Raw genomic sequence first — 21,894 nt, 5'->3', positions numbered from 1 at the left:
CTTAGAAATTCAGTAAATAAATAATTATAGGTACTGAAAGAAACTTCAAGATCTCCATGGGTTGTGCATGAAAGACATCAGAGTGACATTGCACTACCACAAGCATTCTTTGATCATACTAATATTTTCTTTTCTATCGTACTTTAAGATCAGAAGACCAATTATTTTATAAACTTATAAGAAGCATTAACAGTACAAATTCAGCTCAGTATAATAAGCTCATTTGCATCAGTGCTTGTTCCGTGCTCTGCTCCCTTCCCTTTTGTTCACATACTGACATAAAATGGGCCATTTCATACAGAGAGACAGATTTCCTAAAAGTAAGAGTGAACAGTATGGTTTTGATGATTGCATTTAATATTTACCTAGTATAGATGGGGCCAAGCAAAAATATTTATCATTAAATCACTTCAAGTCACTCTTTACTGACTTTTTAAAATTATAAGCAGATGTAGAATATTTTTCTTAATTTTCATTATTTTTATTTGCGTGTAGATGTGTGTGTCTGTGTGATGTATAGCATGTGTGTGTGTGTTCCCTGAGGAGAAAGAAAACCTTGCAGCTGGAGTTATAGGTGGTTGTGCTAGGAACTTACCTTGTGTCTTCTGCAAGAAAGTACTCCTAACCCCTGAGCTATCTCTCAAGCCCTTGATTTTCCTTAATTTAAAAAAAAAAAAAAAAAAAGAGAGTGATGTTTAGAATTTCATGTTAGAATTTCCTGGTACTTAGATTTTGGTTAGAGCAATGGGTTTTAGTTTAATATAAAAACCTTCATTGTGAGTTTAGAATGGACTTTTGTTGAGCAGATGGAAAATGGTATGGTACGCCCCCTTGAGACAACAGAAGGAGGAGTCTAATGGCCATCTTCTCCCATTCCTCCAGGTTACTGTGTCCAGGTTAACAATTGGTTTGATTACTTCATCGTAGTTTATAATAAAATTTTGACTTCTCAGAAGTTTTACAGTAAGTTATATGCTCACCAGTTCTTGAACACTCTTAGAGATTTAGGCATTTTACTGAAGCAGAAGAGTTTAAGACCTTATATTGAAAATGGCCTCAGTGCCTAAGGAAGGAGAGAGCAGCACATTTAACTGCTTCCAAAAACACTTCAAATAAAGATGAAATAAAGTATCAAAATCTGAGATGTATGAAACTAGCTAGGCCAGACAATAATTTGTTTGGTACCCACAGTTTCAATCTTTCCCCAGTTATTATAAACTGTTACTAGTTTGCAATCATTGTGAAGCTTTGCCTTCACCATGCTATTTGGAGAGATGCTGTAAACATATGTTAAGTCAGGTGTATCCTTTAGTTGCATTCCTTTGAATGCACCCCCAAGCGAGTTGCACCTGATGCTTCAGAGCATGTACATGGAATGTCTCTCTAGCAAGCCTTCTGCTTCAGTTTCAACTAAGGAAAAGGAACCCCAAAGATTAAGTCAGGTGTTTACCTCTAGCGAGTTACTTTAAGAGGAGAGCAATGAATATTGTATGGTGATCTTTATCTCTGCAAGGTCAAAAAAGAACCCAGGAAGGGCTCAATGGCTTTATCTAAGTACTTTTGATTTGGGGAACATTGTCATTTGTGTCCAAGTAGTTAAATTTTCTTAGTATTCCTTAATTGTTGAATATTGATTTTTAAAAATTAGTGTAATATTTAAACTTGTTGCAACATATATAGGGGTATTTCTTATGAAAGACTTTAGTGATTTTAGAGAAAATTAATAAACAGCTATTTGTTCTAAATATAGCTGCTATATTTCTGGCAGCTTTATTCACTTATATTTAGAAGAACTCCAAAGCAGACATAAAAGTTGGGCAAGTTTATATTTGTGTGTGTGTTTATACACATATATAAAACTTATACATACTAATTCACATTGAAGATTATATAGTTACAAAATGTTTTTGTTTCATTTCCTGTTTTATTTTTCGCTGAACTATTTTGAATCAATTTGTGTATGTCATGATATTTTACTTTTTCTTTCATCTTTATTTTTCCCTTTGTCTGTTTATTCATTCGTATTTATGTGTACATGTGTACCACAGTGCAAATGTAGAAGTGTGAGGGCAACCTGTGGGAATCAGTGCTCTCCTTTCACTGTGAGGGCCACGGAGATTGAACCTAGGTTGTCAGGCTTGACAGCAAGCACCCTTACTCTACTCACTGACCTATGTCACAGGCCTGACGTTTTACTTTTGCATGCCTAAATCTTCATCTTTAAAACGTAAGGATACGTTCTCAAATAACTTCGGTATTAACAATTGTTTGATAGTGTCTTGAATTTCATAGATGTGTTGGGAAATTTAATCACGTTATTACTTCATTTAGGATTTACTCACTAAGGTGGGCGTGGTGGTGCACGCCTTTAGTCCTAGCACTTGGGAGGCAGAGGCAGGTGAATTTCTGTGAGTTCAAGGCCAGCCTGGTCTACATAGTGAGTTCCAAGTTCTACGACAGCTCAGACTACAGGGAGACCCTATCTCAAAAAGACCGAAAAAAAAAAAAAATTACTGACTAAAAGGATGTGGTAGAAAAAAAATAATTTTATTGTGTGACGTCTAATGTAAAAATGTAGAACTCTTTCATATTATTTTCCTTGTTGAATTTATTTTTTCTATTTTATGCATTTCATTACAATCCATCTTAACTATATTTAGGCCCCCTCCCCTATTTGCACCCCTCATAACACCCCCTGCTCCCCCAACCCCGGATTTCATGCATTCTCTTATATATGCTAAGGTCTATCAAGTCAAACTTGTATCCCCAGATGTTCCTCAGAGTAAGGTACTTTGGAGCCTGGTCAACCTATCTAGCATCACTCCCTTAAAGAAGACCAACTTTTCCTCACCCATCAATGATCAGTTGCCATGAATGTTATTTTATTTAAACTGAAGTGATAGTTCTTAGGTCTTTATTCAGATATTTATATCAAATGATAATTTTAGCTTTTGTAACTATAACATGCTTCAGCAACAGAAAATAACAGTTTTCTGATATTATTGATTCATAATCCCTCTGTATATAGTGATTGCTCCATCTTGCATCTGCTGAGAAGAGTCATTGATAGAGGAATTTTTTTGGTGGGGGTATGATAAAGTTATATATAACAAGAATCATTAGAATAGTTACAGAGTAACTGATGTGACAATGCTGGTCTATACTGGTCTATTTGAACTAATGGTCACATATTTTTGTGTTCTGGGTCATGTTGGTAGCCTTGAATTAACATAGTAGGAAGTATTTATACTCATAAATCATCAAGTGCTATGAATCAGACTCTTACTTTTCTATGAAAATTGATTATTTAGTATTAAGCAACATGCCAGTGGTTAGAATCTATGAAAACCTTTTTACTTACAAAGTGAGAGAACTGCATGCTGCTTTACTTCCCTATACTCCCGGGTCTTTTAAAAAACATCACTTATGTTGCTTTATAATCATGTACTCCTTAATGTGTGCTATATTGCTTTTTCTTGACATAAGTGTATATATAATTAGATATGTTATGAGTTGAATTCCCTTTTTATAATCCTATATGACTGTGATAGAATATAGCGGTGAAATCTTTCAAGGAGTTTACTATTGCAGAATCCTTGGTAATAGCCTCTGATTTGCTAGTATTTATGGTTTAATCTCAGGACATCTTCGAAATCCCAGTATCTCACTGTTGAAATTGATTCTTCCTCCAATCAATGCTTGAATTCTCCTTTATGATACCATGATAAATGGATCTCAAGTATCTTTGAGGAAAAATGGAAGACCTAAGCTATAAGGAAGAAACTTTGATCCAAGGTAGTCATTACTGTTTTGTACCCTTGTAGTCTGTTGCAAAATTTTCCTTTTATAAGGCCAACCTTAAATATTTTATTTTTTTATTCTTATTCTTACTATTATTATTGGTCTTTTTGAGATAGGGTCTCCCTGTGGCCTCAGCTGTCCTGGGACTCACTATGTAGACCAGGTTGGCCTTGAACTCGCAGTGATCCGCCTGCCTCTGCCTCCCAATTAGTTTTTTTTTTTTAAATAGAACTATTTGTACATGTCTGTGGGATATCAGTATGATAATTTTATGTGTGTGTCACATGTATAATGCCTACTGATCAATTCAGGGTAGTTGCCATTTCCTTAGCCTCAGACATCATTACTATGTGTTGCTAACGTTTCAACTCTAGATATTTTGAAAAATATCATGTCTCTGTAGACTAAGATTATCCCATTGTGCTGTTGAGCACCAGATCTAATTCCTTCTATCCAGCTGAAGGTATATACTTAATTCATCTTGATTCTATCTGCCAAGACTTACAGAAAACCTCTTTAGCTCCTTTTCTTTTTAAAAATTTATTGAGAATTACATACAGGGATATAAGCATATAAGGTGTTTTGATCAAATCCATGCCCTCTCCCTCCCCTCCAACTCCTCCATATCTTCCCATCACTTTTTTTCTGATAACTTCATGTACTCCTTCTTCTTTTTTTTTTTTTTTAGCTCCTTTGCTATAAGGTCTATAAGGTACCACCTCATGTGTCTGAAGTTACTGATCCTATTTTTGCCTACATTTCCATTCCTCTGATTTGAACATTCCCTAGTTTTTATGGTTTTTTTTCAACTCAGAATAAAACTGTAATAATTAAAAATGCTTTCCTTTGAGGATTCAACTCTTCTTTTTAGTAGAGGGTAGTAAAAAGTGTTTCAGTGTTGTCATAACTGGCATTGTCCATTGCAAAACAAATATAAAGAGGTGGACTGGAGAACGGTTAAGAGCACTGGTTGCTCTTGCAGAGGCCCCGAGTTTGATTCCTAGCAACTACATGGCAGCTGACAACCGTCCATAACTCCAATTCCAGGGGAATCCAATGCTCCCTTCTGTTGTGCAGGTATTGAACAACATGGGTGCAATTACACACATGCAGGCAATACACTCATACACATAAAATAAAAATAATAAAAAATATTTTTTAAAATATATACAGAGATTCTCTCATTTATGTGTTCTGTTTAGAGAGATATTCCTGGAGTGTGAATAAGGTATCATTATGCTGTTTATAGCTGAGTTATTAAAGATTGGGAAAAGCTTATATATCCAGAGCAAAGACAGACATGTGGTAGAAGCAGTGACATTGCAGTTTGACTGTAACTTTGAATTTGTTTCTGACTCTGTCATCCCTGGGGCTTGTATTCTTCAGTTACCCAGCAGTTATTTGTAAAATTTTGTCTTTTTGTGCATGTATGCTTTTCTAAGAAAAGAATCTATGACTTATATAATGTTATGAAAGTTTTTTATGACCCCACAAATATGAAGAACGTCAATAGCCAGGTGTGGTGACCTCCCAGCACTAGGAGACAGAGGCAGGAGGACTGACAGTTTGAGACCAACCTACTTTACAGGTTGAGACTCTGTTTCAAAAAACCAGGAAGCAAGCAACAACAACCCCCCCAAAAATTACCAAAAAACATGTCCATATTGCCCACTTTTTTGAAGGATTATCTACAAGGTAAATTTTTATAGACAGACTCTATAAATAAATGAAATATTTGGCTTTAGTAGTTTCTTATATAGATAGAGCTGTCACTAAATTCATATCATTAGGTAAAGATTCCTGTATTATGTGAATAACATCCTATAGTACAATTTTTAGATCTAATGCAATGACACACATACAGATACAGAAATAAATACCTGCATTTCTATGTATATATGAATGAACCTTCTGTGTGTTTATATATGTATATGGTCAATATATTTTGTTTTATTATATTTTACTATATTTTCTATTCTCAAAAATTTAAATTTCCTAATAATTCATTTTCAGTTCTATAGGAATTAGAAACGAAATTTGAAAAAGCAAATCAGACATGGAATTTATCTTATTTACTATAGGCATACCTCATTAAGTAAAATTGCCTTTCTGTCAGTTTAATGTGTGGTATCAATTCTTTTATCTTCCGTTATTTTTTAATAAGGCAGAATTTTTGTTTCCATCATATGTTTCTAAGAGCCTTTGGTATTAGCCTTCAGTTGGGGAGCCCAGTCTGAAGCACTGAGTTGAGAAGTGTGTATGGATGTGGAATATTTGTCTAGATGTGAGAATGTGAAGGATGTCCAGGTTGTTGACACCAATTTTCTCTATAAAGCAAGAAACCTCAGTAACAAAACAGTGGTCCTGGGATTTGAATCTTGTCTGCTGCTACTCAGTGTGGCCCTGCATTAGAAGGGTACAGTTCCTTCAGAGGAAGCTCCATAGTGAGGCTGACTCACCAGTTGCTGACAGCTGGAGACCCTGGCAGTAGTCACTACAGCTGGTGGTACAACTATATGCCCCTTCTCTCTACACATCCCAAGAGACTAAAGAGAAGTGAGAATTTTGAAACCGGTAGAAGCCCATGTAGTCCTTAAGTGATAATTGTCAGGTCTTATCTAGCTATTTTATGACCTTCAGGGGGAAAAAAAATCACAAGCAGGAGCCAAGATCAGTACATGGTAACAAGAGAAGATAGGGTCTTATAGCACCAGAGAAATGGACGTTGACTTATCAGGATTATTAAAAAATATTATTCAAATGATAAAGCCGCTTTGGGATACCATCAAGTGTAGACTGACAATTCTCTTGCCTGTGAGGTAGGAAATAACCACAATTGAGACTCTAGTGAATAAATGATATTCCTAGGAGAAAACCAAGGCACACTGTGAGGGGTTTTGAAGACTGTAGACAAGTCAGTCTAAGCCAAGAGCCAAGGGTATTGAAAATACTGTTAGGGAGCTTTGGGGGCTAACAGTTAGCTAGCTAATACTGGTTTAACCATTTAAATATAGTAAGAGGCGTGGATCTTGTTTAAACTTTCATTGATAGTTCTTCTAGAGCTGCACTTTACTTGCCAGTTGATGGAAAGACTTAAAGGAGATGTACTAAAGCCTTTGTTTTGGAGCTCATAGAGAGACATTCTGAAGCAGTACTTTATGTTGGGATAAAAATTAAGAGCATTCTGTCAGCAATTACTCTGAGTTGTAGAGCCATGGCATTATAGTCCCAGCAAGTCATGCCAGTCCCCACTGTAAATCGTTGATAGCTTTCTGCTGTGTTTTGGCTGAAAAAGCTGTATTTATTCACTTGGCCTCCAGGACCTGTGTGACCTGGCTTTGCTTCCTTCCTCTCTTCATCACTCTCCATCTTCATTCACCTTCACCTTAAAGTTGCCCTTGCTTGAATGTGCTCAGGGCCTTCAAACCTATGCATTCCCTGCTTAGAAAACACTCTACTCTTCAAGCCAACTCTTAGGCATCCTTCAGGACTCAATGTAAACATCACTTCTGAGTCACAGAGGGAAGGTGCTCCTCTGGCCTTGAAATCAATTAATCTATAATATATAATACAGAGATCACTGGTACATATTTAGGGATATAAGAGTCTCTTCCATTTAGTCTAATCTTTCACAACCGGGAAGATGATTTACAATTATCTATTTATTTACTTGATTATTAATATCACTTATACTATGGAAATAATAATCTTTTATGTTATGGTCAACTCCTATGAGAAAGGGTTATGTCTTCATAATACATCTTATTTCTTGGTATCTATCTCATTGTCTGGCATACAGTAATATTTCCAATAATTGTTAAATAGTGAATGTTTGCCTTCCCCCTATATTATTGGTCAAACTTTATTATTAATTTTATTAAGGAATATTTCATGACATGAGAAAACACTTAGTAATCATTGGGAGGAAAATGCTAACTTTGACATTTGTCTGGTATGGATTCAATATTTCTGTGTGCTTGCTTGAGTAGTGAGATGGTAGAAAATGTTTCATTGTGATGGCTATTCCTTGGGTCATCTCTTTTACACAATTATGTCATGATGACCATGTTTCTGGAACTTACTTCTAGGAAGTTTAGTTGCTGGTATATAGAAATACTTTCTACCAAATGAATTTAATTCCTTTTTAAATGTATATTTTTATTGAATTTGTGTGCACTTCATACAAAACATCATAATCATCTTTATATACCCTCCCCAATCCACACCTCTCCATAGCTTCCCACCACTGCCAGATTTCATGCATTCTGTGATATATGTTAAGGCTTATTGAGTCAAGTTTCTGTACCCAAATGTCCCTCAGCACAAGTTCATCCACTGGAGTCTAGTCAGCCTAACTAGATTCTCTCCTTTAAAGAAAATCAACTCTCCCTCACCAGCAGTAATCAGCTGCAAATAGTTTTTTGGGTAAGGTTGGGGCCTGCTGCCCATTTCCCCAGTCTGTGCTGGGTTTTTGTCTGATAGAATTTGCATGGGTCTTGTGCATGCTGACACAATTGCCGTAAGTTCCCAGAGGTCTGGAATACGCTGTTTCCTTATGATCATGCACCAACCCTGGCTCTTACAGTGTTTCCATTCACCCTTCTGCAATGGTCCCTAAGCAGTGGGTGGGTGAGGTTTAATATAGGTGTATTATCCAGGGACACACTCTCTGCAGACTCTTGTTCTCTATACTATAGCTAGTTGTGGCCTTCTATGTGCATCATACTCTGTTTCATGAGGAAGCTTCACTGGCTAGAGTTGAGAGATGCATTACTATTCTCTCTGCCCCTTGTGATACTATGTTCCATGAGCCTTAGGTGTAGAGGTTCCATTGTAGATGTGTCACTTAGGACTGAGCATCTCTTAGACACTTAATCTCTGTGTGTGACCAGTTGTGGAACTCTGCAGTGAATTTAATTCTTTTAATATTTTATTTGTTATTTTTATTTTTTTATGTGTATGAGTATGTATGTAAGTGCACCTGTGCCATGCAATGCCTGAGGAGGTCAGAAGAAGGCATTAGATCCCCTGGAGCTGGAGTTAAGGATGGTGGCCACCATGTGGGTGCTGGGAATCAAACCTGGGTCATCTGGAACAGTTGATCTTAACCTCTGAACCAACTCTCCAGCCCCATGAATTTAATTCTTTTATAAAATTCATTTTTAAATTTTTATTGAATTTTTATGTATTTCATACAGGATATCTTAATCAATCTGAATCATCTTTATGCCCCATTCCCACTGGATCCCACTGCCACTCTCCGATAGCCCAATCTCCCCACTGGGATTCATACATTCTTTCATTTCTGTTCATATCTATCATGTCAAGTTAGTGTCCCCAGCCATTCTTCAGTGTAGATTCATCCACTAAGGTATAGTCAGCCTATCTAGAGTCCTTCCCTTGAAGAAGATCAGCTCTTCCTCACCTAGTAGTAATCAGCTACCAATAATTCTTCAACTAAGTAAACTTGTCTATATTGCATTCTCTTGTTTTATATGTCTAGAAGGGATTTACAGAGAGGGAAGCAGCTGAGTAAAGATGTGAAGTAAGCTCTCCAGTTCTGAGGAAGAACAATGTCAGACAGAAGGCACATACTGAGAAAAGGTTTTGAGACAGATATGGTATATGTACAAAATCTCATGGTTGCTTTGTGATGGGACCATAGTGAGACAAGGAAGGAATAGGAGAACTCAGAAAATCACAAGGGCTAAAGAATGAAAGGTCTTAAATCATTGGAAGAGTGTGGCTTTTAAGCCAAATGAGAAAGGAAGACTTTGGAGCATCCTGGAGGGGAGAGGAGTTAGAAGAGAGTAGTTGTATTGTAACAGCACCACTCTGGCACTGATGTTGAGAGTCCATGAAAAGAAAGCAAGAATGGTCTAGTGGTACTTGAGGGTGGTGAGAAGGACAAGGAGTCTTTGCATTGAATACAGTTGACAGGATTTTTGGTGGTTTCTGTGGGAGACTGTGCAATATAGAAAAGTGAAGGGGCTCCAAGGTTTTGGACATGAGCATACAAACGGTGACATTCCTGTCACCACCAAGACTTTGCAATGCCTGTATGTGGATCATATTTACTAAAAGCTGAGTATATTCAAATGTAATCCTATTCCTGTATATTCTTTCAAACTTCCCTTCACTCTCTGTTTCTAGGGATATAAGTGATTATTGAAATTATAAAAAAATGTTTGCACCAAAGCTATATCCCTTGAGCATTAATTTCTAGGCTAACATTGCTTTGTGGGGTCTGTAAAGCCTTTTTGTTGCTGACCTCTGCTCATCTCTGCTTCCTCCTGAACTAAATTGACAGATAGTTCTTTTGTGCATTCTATTTTAATAAAAGTCTTTTAGACTTTTGTAGTTTAGACTTTTGAAAAACAACATCTAAAAAGCAGAACAACCAGTTTTTAAAGAAATACAAAGGAAATGTACTTTTCTAGGAAGAGCTTGTAGTGGTAATTTTATGGGATGTATTTAGAAAATGTTGATAAGTAGCTCCTTTGTTCTGTGATTGTGTCACTATTTTTGAGTCACTATTTTTGATCAAACAGATGGAATATTTATTGAATACCAATATTTGAAATTCTGTATTATGTATTATTTTTGCCAGTCTGTTCTCTTATATTATTAATATTGACTACATTATAAGGAGCAATGTCATGTTTTTTCTCTATAAAACTGCAGTAATTTCATATTCTCTCTTTTTTGAATTTTATTATGCTTCTACGAGTTGATTTCTAAAGTCAAGAGCAGTACTTTTGTCTTTCTGTAGGCCTGTTTTATTTTTTGATGTTTTGTAATACCTTTGTAACTTTTATCATGCCTTTTTATATCCTAACCATAAAGTGAACTTTTTGAAGTCTTTAATTGTCTGTCACTTGCTTTATTTTTACCACAGGTCCATCCCTAGGCACAAAGCTGCTCTTACTGGTTAGAGATGTTGACTACGATGAAATAATATTTTCTTATTGAACATATTTCTTTTGAAATGCTTTCTTGGAAACCATTGATTGTAATGATTTGTTCTAATATTCAGAAGCTTATTTTAGAATGAATAAAGAATAATTGAGAAATATTTTTGACTAAACTTGTACAGACCTGTCATCATTTTTATTTATTTTGTTTTTCTCTGTTGGGGAATTCTTATGATAATTTTGACAGAAACTTAAGATACTTTCCTTAAAAGAGAGTATAAAATAATCATAACTAGATCCCATAAAAATGTCAGCCCTAAATGATACTGACAATTTTTTTCCTGAAACATGCTGGGCAATTACAGCAAAAAAGTGTAGATCACTCTCATTTAAGCTCTCAACAGAATTATTATATATGATACTTTAGTGGTTATAATTGTGATGAATTTCTAGTTGACCACAATATTATTTTACTATATTATGTAATTTAATAAAAGTAAATACAGCCAATTGATAGACTCCATTGTAAAGGATATTTTATAATCTAGGAAATCAAAGTTCAGAGCTGGAAGGGTTTTTAAGAGCATACTGTCTGGTTCATTCCTCTTATCACTGAGAAGGAGAAGGCTTTGACAGAGTAAGAAGATTATTTAATATCACAAAATTAACTTATGAAAGTTGAATGAGAATGTTATTCTCTCAATGTCTCCTTTTATAATCTGTTAATTTAAATTTTATTATATGTTGGTATTTTTCAGTGTATCCCATTAACCTGGTTTCATAGATATTTTTTTTCTTTTCTTTTCTTTTCTTGTCTTTTCTTGTCTTTTCTTTCTTTTTTTTAGAAAAGCCAGTCTTGCTATGTAGCCCTGGCTGGCCCAGAACTCTATATAGACCAGACTCGCCTCAAACTCACAGAGATCTGACTGCCAAACCTCACCCACCCACGGCTCAGGGACCATTGTGGAAGAGGAAGCAGAAAGATTTTAAGAGCCAGGGCTGGTTTATGAACGTATGAGGTGGAGGCTTCCAGGCTGGTGGCTTGCTCATGTGTGCCTGTGGCAGCAGTGGCGTCTGACTCAGGATCCATGTCAGCTCAATTAAACAAGGGCCTAAAGGGGAGGTGAGAAATAGGTGCCGGGTCAACACTAGATTGAGCACTATCTGAGACTAATTGCTGCTGGGTGAGGGAGAGTATTGACTTACATACAACCACTGGATGGACTGACTAGACTTCATTGGACACATATACACTGAAGGACACTTGGGTACAAACACGTGAATGAATAGGACTCAGCATGTATGGCAGAGTGCATAGGGTTCGGTGGGAGGATAAAGGTACCATGCCAAGCCTAGACTGATGATATTTAAGGCAAGCAGTGTAGTCTGCTTTACTTATTTATTGTTTTTCTTGAATTCATTAGAATAATTATCTTAGATTTACTCTGCGAATTGGTCTAAACATACACACAGTTATGGAGATATCTGAATAGAATACAGAGATAGTATATTGGAGTGACTGAATTCTGAGTTCAAGTTATTTATAAACTGTTGAGTAAAAGCAGATTATGTACAGGCTGGAGAGATTACTAAGCAGTTAAGAGCACCAGCTGCTCTTGCCAAGGACCTAGGTTTGGTTCCCAGCACCTATGTGGAGGCTAGCAGCCATCCCCATCTTCACTTCCAGAGGGTCCAGTGACCTATTCTGGCTGATGTGGACATTGCACATATGTGATACAAAACACTCATACACATAAAATATAAAAATAAATAAAATTATTTAAAAGATAGATTGCGTAGCGACGTCTCCAGCAGGATGACTAGTACCTTCATTAATCTTTCCATGAAAAATCTAAAAATGCTGGGTAAAAGGTTAAAAATATATTAAATTTTCATTATGAGCTAACAAGAAAGTTAGGATTAGTGGAAACAAAACAACAGGACTATAGAGAGATATCTGAGAAAGCTGCGCTGGGTATGTATGGTGGTGCACCTTGTAATCTCAGCACTGGGAAGACTGAAGCAGTGATCATCCATTTGAGGACTGTAAGGGAGAAAGTCAGGGAGAAGAAGGGGGAGGGAGGATGGGAGTGAGTGAGCACAAGAATAGTCCCTCGAAGTATTTGTCCACCCCAGTGAATTTGCAAAGCTCAAGACCAAGAAAATATTCCAAACTAGGGAATCTCTATATAAAACATGTGGTTCATCTTCAGATACCAATCCCTTTCCACAATCTCTCCATCATTTCTGAGATAAGAAAATTGGTCATTTTGGAGAAGGATGAAGGGGCGGATCCCTAGAAAATTCACAGTTAAGTTTATTGTCTAAAATATGCATCCATTTCTGGGTCATATAAGAAAATGTCCAAATGTAAGTTGAGTTCAAAATGGGTTTCAAGTTGCTTTTTCTCTTTGGTGGCGAAGCAGATACCTAGAAAGACTTTCTGGTGCAAGATGTTTTTAAACCTTGCCTTGAAGAATTGCTACAGATAAATTTCTATGGGATATTAATATATAAAACTCACATTCATGATTTACACACAGAAAAAAACAGCAGGATTCTACTGAGGTGAAAGACAGAAGAACCAAAACACCAGAGATTCAAAGAATAAGGCTTATTTTTATTATGACTTTAATAATCTATTGCTTTGTCTTATACCATTCATAGTCTTCCTGGTTTCTTGCATTGCTCATTTTTATTTGCTGTATAATAGTACCATTATATACATGTGAAAATTTACACATATTTATTTGCATATTTACATTTATCTAATCAGTTATGTTTAAAATTTAATGTTTATTCTTATATACCATTCTATGATAAATGTCTTTGTTGTCAAATCTTAATGTCTCTATGTTCATATTTTTATTGTGTTCAAGAGGAAATTCCTGGAATTGGAATGTTCATATTAAAGAAAATGTAAAATATTAAAGCTTTAGTCTGTAATAAGAAAATGTAAAATATTAAAACTTTAGTCATGACTTTTAAAACAATCATGACTAGTCACATGGAAAATAAAAATTTCAGAATAAATATAAATGTTCCAGATAAATATTGAACAAATGAGACTGGAAAAATTCCCTTGGTGGGTGGCTAAGCTTGAACTATTGCATTTATTGAAACACAAAGTTCGAGACTTCAATAGAGAAAGCTTATCTTTTTCTCTTTGATTGTTTTTACTATTTCAGTTCTAGACAGAAATATAGGAGGGAGCTGTATTTCTTTATCAATATAGTATTCTACAGGATAAGAAAGAGTGTAGGATATTAAATAATTGCTATGTGGGAGTTTAGATGGATTGTAAATTTTATATTATTTTTATCAGTTATTTGCTGAACATAAAGTCAGTGTGTGTAGACCTATATTATTATTTATATATCAGTACACACAGAACAGTGCCTCCACCACCTATAGTTTTAAATGTTTAGCATGTCATGCATTGTATTTAGCTGGCTTGGAAGGGTTTTTAATCTTATTTATTTTGTATGTGCATGTATATGTGTGTGTGCTCATTTGTATGTGGGTGTGGGTACATTTTGCATGTGCATATATAGGTATGTGTAAGTCAAAGGACACCCTTAGGTGTTATTTCTCAAGTGGTAATTTTCTTTTGAGACAAGTTCTCTTCATTGGCCTGGAAGTTGCAGATTAGGCTAGGCTAGCTGTCCAACAGGCCCAAGGGATCTTCCTGCCTCCATCTCCCCAAAACTGGGGTTACAAGCCCACCTGATTTTTTTTTTTTAATGTGAGTTCTGGATTCTCATACTTATACTTGCAAGTACTTTACCACCTGAGCTGTCTCCTCAGGCTCAAGATCAATTTTAATTTCAGGGAAAAATATCTGCAAGATTTGCTTTCTACAGTGACTGGAAAGTTGACTTGCTGATTGAACCTAACCAGGGGCTGTGAGTTTGCTGATGAAGTTATTTAAAACCACCTGTCCCTTTGTAATGCTGATGCTTCCAAGTGAGCCATGAAATAATGCTCTTTCTATTTGGATGCTAGAGCTAGCACTGAGTACCTTTTGTCAGTTAGCTCAGTAGCACTGGGTTATACAACTGAATTTTGACTCAAGAGCCCACCATCTACCCTTCTTCTCATTCATATTGGCTTATTTTTCTTTGTACCTGTCATGTTGATCCCTTCAAATTAATTCCTTTCCAACTTCAAGAGAAAGGAGATTCAAGCACATCTCTGAGTGTGAAGACAACCAAAGCATCCCCCAACAGCATTTTCTCAGTATGCGCTGGTGTGTTCATGTAGTCTTCTTCCTCACTGGACTCCACTGTAAATTTAATAGGTTCAATGTTTCAGTTTGTTGATTCTCAGAATCATAAATCTACCATCCAGTCTGCTGTCCATTTGGAAGACTCTGATCAGTACATGGGAGCTCAGCCTGAGCTGGGCTTATCTTGTCAGGAAACAGGCATTGCACTCTGTATCACTCTTGCTAAATTTTCTCAAGAATCCCTGAGCAAACTGTAAAATCCCCACCATCTGAAATGAAAATGAAGAGAACTGTAAGTTGGATGTACCCGACTAGCCACTCAAATGTAATTAATAGATTCAAGATCGCTAAATCTAGTTAAAAGAGTAGAAGGAAAGGAGATTAATGCAATCTCCCTATGTAGTCTTAAAATAAAGTAAGTTAGAGGATAAATATCACTAAGATGGGAGTGTCCTTGGAGATGGTCAATTAAAGGTCCTTTGCATCTTATTGATCAACCATTTAAAAATATGCATGTAGTGACTGGGTGTCCTTTGGTAAGTGGCTCTCAGCTTACATTTTTGCCTTTTGTAGAGCATGAGGTTTTAGATTACATTAGAAAAATATTCAGTATTGCTACCAATGGATCCTTCACTACTTACCTCCATGGAAGAGCTACGGGTGACCACATTTTGAAAAATAACTTATTTTTATTTTTGAATTTATGTGTATATATGTGACTCTGTGCACATGTGAGTACAGGTGTCTGAGGAGTCCAGGAAGGGCACATCTGATCCCCCAAAGCTGGAGTCACATAGTGTTGAACCACCTGACACAGATGCTGGGACTCAAACTCAGATCCTCTTCAAGAATAGCGTATTAGTTACTTTTCTGTTGCTGTGATAAAACACTGTGACTAAGATAACTTATAAAAGGAAGTTTATTTGGGCTTACAGTTCCAGGAGAATCAGAGTGTATCATGGCAGGGAAGCATGGTGGCAGGAGGTGGCCTAAGTAGGAGTAGAAAGCAGAAGTTCACATCTTCAAGCAGGCACAAGTAGCAGAGAGTGACTGGAAATTCAGCAAGGCTTAAGAACTCTCTAAGCCTGTCCCCAGTGATGTGCTTCCTCAAACAAGGCCACATCTTCTATGACTTCCCCAAACAACCCCACCAAATGGGGACAAAATGCTTAAATACTTGGAACCTATGGAGGGCATTCTTATTCAAACCACCACAAATAGTATGGACACTTAATTTTTGAGCCATCCCTCTAGACTCTGGGTGACCACATTTTATTGATGGCTCAGGATGAGGGATTATTAACCTTAAAATTCATAGATTCATTTTTTCTTTGTTCTCATGTCATCTCATCCTCCCCAAATTCTTCATTTATTGTTAAGATAATTAAGGAAGGAAGGAATTGTGTGTGTGTGTGTGTGTGTGTGTGTGTTTGTGTGTGTGAAGGAATGTGTGTTTCTCCTTTTGATTTTTAAGCCAGGGCAGTACCTAAAAATAAATACCAAATTATTACAAAATCCATTTGTTATTTAGAGTGCACTCAATCTTAGAATTGTAAAATGATGTGATTTTTAGTTCTTTATAAGACTTAATTCATGACCTTTAACCAAACTCTGGGAGCTTCTGTTTTACTTGTAGCCATACTCAAATGAATAGTCCGATAGTTCACTCGTAGACATATCCAATAGTAGGATACCTCATGTTCCCACTCTACTGGCCCCTTAATTCAAAACAGGTAACATATATCCTTCTCACAGGAACTGTCATGATATAGTCTCTAATTTAGTTCCTTTCATTGTGCTTTATACCTGTGTGGGAACAAATGACCTTCCCTTTTTCATGTGAGCTCAGTCCTTGGAATTTCTTTCATTTCTGTTTTACCCTCATCCCCAAGAGTTCCTGCAGCATAGTCTCTTTTTTAAAAATATATTATTTTTTATTTTTATTTTTAAGCATATGAGTGTTATGCCTGCATGTATAGGTAAGTGCACCTGTGTTATGCAATGCCCATGGAGGACAGAAGAGGCTGTTGGAGCCCCTGGAACTGGAGTTACAGAAAGTTGTTAACTGCCATGTGGATGCTGGGATTTAAACCCGAGTCTTCTGCAAGAACAGTGTTCTTAACTGCTAGCCATCTCTCCAGCCCCCTGCAGCATAGTCTTTAGGCATCAAACACCCCACATACTTCTTCTCTCCTCCCCTCCCCTCCCTCCCTCTCTCTCTCCCCCACCTCCCCTCTCCTCCCCTCCCCTCCCTAATTCAGAGGAGCAGATGGCATGGTTCTGACCACAGGGAAAGTGCTGAAGAATGTCATTCCAAGCACTTACCCTCCACCTGCCATTCCTTTTAAGCCTGTCTACTCCGACTCTAGGTGTATATCTGACCTTATAGAGATTCCTAAATATCAGCTTCCTTCATTTTCTTGAGGCAAGTCCTTTCCACTCTCATCAAGGCTTCCTTCATCTGTAATTAATCACCTAAGTTTCTCTGTTACCAGTACTTTCCATTCTGTTTCCCTTTGTTCTCCTATCATACCCAGTTGATAGATCCTTAACTCAGGCCATGACTTTTCTGTTCTCCTGCACTGCATTATCTTTAATTGTCTCATGTCATGATACTCTGAATTCCATGTGTTTTACCTCTTCTGGGCTCTTACAAGCATAAAAGGATTATCAAGAAATCCATCAGTTTTTTTCCTTGTTTTCCTTTAAAGTTTAGTTCAGCTCACCACTGCTGGCCTTAAGCCTCCCTTTAGTAGGGGAGCAGCATGAATTTCCTAGGCTTTTATGAGCTCCTAATCCTTTCCTTCTTCACTCCTTTCTTCTTCTCTGTGATAAAAGCACTCTGATAGAATACCCAAGACAGATTTTTTGGCTGTGTTTATTTGATTATATTGTAATGATTTTGAATCCTGATATAGAAAGAACATTGCACCCAAATCCTGGCTTTTCTCTATAGAAAGGATGGCAAGTTTCACTTCTTAGCACTCACTGTGTCTTCCTGCAGATAGCACAAAAAGTTTGTGACTCATTTGGAAATCTCTGCCAATACTTATGAAAGATAGGCATCTTGGTTGATATTGGTCTCCCAGCTTCATTATAACTATGACTGCTGCCGTAACCCACTGGTGCCACTTGTCTCCTCCTAGAGTTTGAATTCCAATTAGGAGTGTTTGGGATGGGCCAAGGTATTGGGGACAGGGGGAGCAGGGCAGGTGCAATAGGGATATTTCATGAATATTAGCCCAAAATTTATACTTATGATTCTTAAAAGTTATAGTTCACATCAGAAATAAAGACAGGTTGAAGTCAGGGAGGGTAGGGAAGGGAAGAGAAGGAAAAGAAAAAGAAGGGAAGGATAGGGGCTGGAGAGATGGCTCGGCCGTTAAGAACACTGGTTGTTCTTGCAGAAAACCAGGTCCAAATCCCAGCACCTACATGGCAGCTAACAACTGTCTGTAACTCCAGTCCCAGGGGATCCAACAGCCTCTTCTGAACTCTGCGGGAATTGTACGACACGGATGCACTTACCTACATGCAGGCAATATATGCATACACATAAAATAAAAATAATAAATAAAAATTTAAAAAAAAGAAGGGAAGGATGAAGCTGGAGAGCAAGGCAGGGAGGCAGAAAAGCAATTGAAGAGGATGGTCTTTAATTTACATACCTAGGATTGCTCATTTATTATGCAGTCTTAAAGACTTCACATTTTTATATTTTTCCCCCATCATTCCTTTTCTCTCTGATGTTAGGATAAAAAATATCAGAAGATCATCAGGGGATCCGTGCCTTCTGCCTATCATGATATCCTACTTTGGTTTCTCTACTGTGATGAGCATCATGACCAAAAGCAGCTTGTGAGCAAGGGTTCCACCTCCACCTACTGGTTGTATCCATAATCAAGTGTTCCAAGGCTGAAGTTCAAGGCAGGAACTTGAAGCAGATACCAGGGAGTAACCCTGATTACTGACTTGCTTCCCTTGGCTTGCTCAGCTACCTTACTGCACAATTGCTACAGAGGCCAGGGGTGTTGGAGCCCCTGGAATGGGATTTACAGATAGTTGTTAGTTGCCATGTGTGTGCTAGAAACCTTGTCCTCTGCAAGATCAGCTGGTACTCTTAACCACTGAGCTTTCTCTCTAGCCTCTCGGCTATTTTATTTTTTTAGTTTTTTTTATTTTTATATTTTTATTTTATGTGTATGAGAGTTATACCTGCATGCATGTAAGTGTACCCATGTCATGCAGTACCCACAAAGGTCAGAAGAGGGCGTCAGATCCCCTGGAACTGGAGTTATGGATAGTTGTTAGTTTCCATGTGGGTACTAGGAACCAAACCTGGGTCCTCTGCAAGAGCAGGCAGGGCTCTTAACTACTGAATCATCTTTCCAGTCCCCATCAACTACTTTTCATATATAATCCCAGGACCATCTGTCCAGGGGCTGCACCCCCCACTGTGGGTTGGGCCCTCCTACATTAATTAGCAATTAAGAAAATGCATCAGAGACCTGGCAGTAGGCAATTTCCATAGGGGAATTTCTTCAACTGAGGTTCCCTCTTCCCTGGTGGCACTAGATTATGTCAAGTTTACGATTACTAACCAGCACACAAGAGGAAGCTGTAGGTAAGATGTGGTAATGGGTCTCAGTTAGGAAAGTGGAAGTATCTTATAGTGACCCTGAAATAAAGCAAGGAAAGGCTGTTGGATTTGTTCATTTTTAAAAAGAATCATGTAAAAACTGTGTTTTTGTTGTTGTAGGAGTGAAATAGACAAACTACAAAATTGTCCCTCTGAGAGTCATGTCAACCCTTTTCTTCCTATGTTCTTTCTTTTAGCACTCCAGAGAGCCCTACTAGCAGCTTGAAAGAGGGCTGGGCTTATCACATTCTGCTGGCTGTCAGAAGAGCTGGGGAAAAGGAATGTCCAGTTCTTGCTGTTGGGACTCTGTGAGAGAGGAAAGAGGCATTTCTGGCTTCAATTGGAGTATTAAACATGCTTCCCCCAAATTCACTGTTTATGTAATCATTTTATGGAGAGGATATAGGATTTCCTTTGAGTTCTAAGAGACTTTTTGTCTATTGGCCTGTATTTAGTCTTGATTCCATGAAAATTCATAAACATGTCATACTACCACAATATCAGGTCTCTTGGGCTCTTTAGTTTGTAATTTTTTGGTATCACTATTATTCAGCTTCTGAGTCCCGGGAACATAAAATGTTGTTAATTAAACAAATTTTAGGATTTCTGTGTAACTTAAAAAATGTTTAAGAGACAATAAATTGAAGTCTGAATACTGAACCTACTGTGCATGTCCTTGAGGAGGACAATTTACCTCACTTGCCTGTCAGAAGACTCCATGTCTTTGTTTCTAGGTTAGGTAATAGTTCAGGGATATTATAGTAAAGGTTTTATATTAGTTTACTTTTATATTATTAGTGAGGTTTTTATAAAGGACTCAAAATACTATCACTTTCCTAGAAACTGTTTGATAACGAGTTTCTTTTCCTTCTCTTTCCCCTTGTTTATCCATACCTGGAATAGCAGTACCTGTCTTAATCACTACAGTATAGTTTTGGAGATAACCCAAGAAATGTATGTGAGCAATTAAATCTTGGCAGGGTACTTATTGACTTATGCTGGGAATAGCTTATTTATCTTTGGGAGATTGTCTTCTACAAATAATGTTTAATCCATTTACCTTTTCAGCTCTGTCTTAAAACCTGGATTCCTCACTAAGCATATTTCATGTGAAAACACAACTGCTGTTCATTCATAGGTAATTTGTAGTTAGAATATACTTGTTCTAGAAGACATTCTCATTCTTTTTTCATTTTTTTATTCTTTTGTTTATGCACACATTCATTCAACAAATGTTTGCTTATGTGCTACAAATACAAACTCTTCCAGACACCAAATATAGATCCATGATCAAAACAGTATTGTGGTTGATAGTTATCCCCTCAGGAACAAGTTGAATTCCAGAAAGTTCTTTTCCTTGACGAACTCTTTGTAACACTTTCCTTCCTAAGCCTGCCTGCAACTCATCCTTTAGCAAAACAGTACCATCACCAATCCTGATTGTCTTGACTTTAAATAGTAAACCATTTGGGAGTAAGAGTATTTCTCACTTACTTTCTTCTTCATTTAGGACCAAACCTCAGAGTCATATCCAAACCTCTGTTAGAGGCTGAGGGATAGTGATAACAGAAATCATAATGGCACATCATGCCTTAAGAAAAGGCCCCTGCTGAGAACTTAATCTGCAAGACCCCTTCTGGCAAGGTGGCAGCTTTCTGGGAACACAGCCCACTCAAGAAGTTTCTAGATCCAATTAAAGATACCATTTACTGCAATTAGGAATTCCTTATTTATTATACTGTATGCATTTTCTTGTATCTCTGAGGCCAGATACTTGCTACAAAAGACTCTCTTCACTGCAGTTCTTTACAGTGTTGAAAACCAGTGTCAGATGGGGCATAATGTTTTCTATAGTTTCAAGGAAGTCACTATCACATTCTGTTCTACTTCCATTCAACTATCTGGCACAGGGTATTTGTTCATAGTGCTAGCATCTATACATTTTTTAAAAATTATTTATTTAATAACCACATACTTAGAAGAAGCATACAGTATAATTTTTTTTAGAAGCACATTTTTTCTTTTAATTATTTATTTAATAACCACATAATTAGAAGAAGCATTCCATTACAACAGCATTGACATATTCAACAACAATTTCCAGAGCTAAGATGCATCTCTTTTAAAATTGGCTTTAAATTTTTAGGTTTACAGTTGAATTATTACAGTTATACAATATTGTACTCAGTATAAACCCTATAAGACATAACATTAAATGAGGTTTTAACCTTTAAAAAAGACCTCCATTTCATTATTAAAACAGTTTTATACAGAAAATTGAATTTTCAATGTAATTAACGCTAAGATGTTTA

The 21,894-nt window shown here is 36.9% G+C and overlaps 1 protein-coding gene across 1 annotated transcript in view; it reads left to right on the top strand.

The window, feature by feature from the left end:
* Exoc4 (exocyst complex component 4) overlaps positions 1–21,894 on the top strand; it is an 849,021-nt gene that overhangs the window by 370,848 nt on the left and 456,279 nt on the right. The window lies entirely within an intron of this gene.

This window comes from Nannospalax galili, unplaced genomic scaffold (genome assembly GCF_000622305.1).
Source record: "Nannospalax galili isolate Female #2095 unplaced genomic scaffold, S.galili_v1.0 scaffold1617, whole genome shotgun sequence".
NCBI lineage: Eukaryota > Metazoa > Chordata > Mammalia > Rodentia > Spalacidae > Nannospalax > Nannospalax galili.
This window is presented reverse-complemented; position numbering and strand designations above follow the sequence as displayed.